The following is a 1742-nucleotide window of genomic DNA, read 5'->3' on the forward strand; positions in this document are numbered from 1 at the left end:
AAGAGAGAGTACCATGGCAGTAGTTCTCTTTATTGACATCATTATTGTCACTAAGAAAAGCTACTGAATATGAGGTTTTCATAAGTAAAATTCCTAGTATATATATTACGAATAGTTTATGTATTTGTATACTTCGCTTGGGGTAAAAGTAAAAGGGGATACCAAAATTAAGAAAAATCCAAGAAGAAATATTGTATATGAATGACTTTTTAGAAAGAAATATATATAAGTAAGTGACAACAACTAAAATACGCCATTATGAACAATAATACGTATAATATTGATAAAAAAATAAAAAATAAAATAAAAGCGAAAGCGATTCAATCTATTGAAAAGGGTTCCTACATCGCCCTTATTTGATCGTTCACGATGATGGACCCTTTAATTTATCGACACTTAATAATCTAGTTTGCTTGTTGTGAATATCGTTTAAAAACATTAAGTTATTTGATCTAGTACAGAAATATTTGTCTTTATATATTGCTAGGCTACACTAATTCAAAGTGTTATGTTTTAAACGGACTGTAACCGACCATTCATCATTGGTGGTACTTTGAACTGTCTTCCGTCAAACTAGTCTTGCAAACGAGCAGTTCGGTGGTGTGTGATGGTTTATGCAGTGGTTAAGGCCAATATTGGTGTGTGACAGTGTGCATAGAGTCCATTTCCCTGTGGTATTGTCCGAGGCTTGGGCGTTTAGGTCTCCCCGAGACAAGAGCAAAGTAAAGTAAATAGAAATGAAATGGATTGGATTTGATTTGATTTGATTGTTTTTTTTTTTTTTTTTTTTTTTTTTTTTTTTTTTTTAGATAGTTGTTTTGCATTGTTGTTTTTGCTGCTTGTTTGATTTTGAATAATGCTTGCTCTCTCTCTCTCTCTCCCCCCCCCACCCCTCCTTTCTTGAATTTTTGATGCTTTGTGTAGTTGTGTGTCCGTGGTCCTTAGTGCCTACGTGTAATTAGTTAGTTAGTGAGTTGGTTAGTTATTCCTTGTCCATGTGCTTTGTGATTTTTATTGTGATGTTGGTTGAGTTATGTGGATAGATGTGATTGTTGTATGTATGGTTGAGTATGTGGATGTGATGAGTATGGGTGTGTGAATTGTTTGTAGATGAGTGTGAGTTGTTTGTTGTGTTGAATGTGCTGTGTGGATGTGTTTGTAATGACTGTTGTGAGTGGCGTTGTGAATGTTGTGAATGAGGGGAATTGTTGTGTGAGTGACTGAGCATGTGAATGTATGATTGAGTGTGAGGATGTGCTCGTATGAGCGATTGAGTATGCGAGTGTGTGATGTTATTGATGAGTGTGTGGATTTGTGTTTGAGTGTAGGAATGTATATATGATAAGTGCATGTCCCGCATACGTATATGGTTGGTTGATTGTGGGAAAGGGTAAGGTGTAAGTGGTGCTTTGTGTTCCCGTCGCTCGCCTATGATGCGTGGGAAGAATGAATGAATGAATGAATGAATGAGTGCTGGCTGGTAAGAGTTGGTGTTGCAATCATGTTGCTATTGTGTGAAAATCTTGTTCGTTAATGTCAACAAGCTTGTTTATGATCTAGTAGCATGATTGTAAGTTTGTGTGGCTGTCTGTGTGTGTGTGTGTCTTCGTGCCTCGAAGAGGTTCCATTCGTTCATTCGTGTTTGTTTGTGTGTTTGCCTATCTGTGTTTGTTGGTGGGAAATATAATAATAGCAGTTGTAAGCGTGTCATTGTGAGTAATAAGCCTGGCTTTTTTTTTTCT

The 1742-nt window shown here is 36.4% G+C and overlaps 1 pseudogene; it reads left to right on the plus strand.

Annotated features, from left to right (window-relative positions):
- Positions 1 to 607: 607 nt before the first annotated feature.
- Positions 608 to 1742, plus strand: part of LOC119570899 — a 4139-nt pseudogene continuing 3004 nt past the window's right edge.

Source organism: Penaeus monodon, unplaced genomic scaffold, assembly GCF_015228065.2.
Source record: "Penaeus monodon isolate SGIC_2016 unplaced genomic scaffold, NSTDA_Pmon_1 PmonScaffold_4323, whole genome shotgun sequence".
Lineage (NCBI taxonomy): Eukaryota > Metazoa > Arthropoda > Malacostraca > Decapoda > Penaeidae > Penaeus > Penaeus monodon.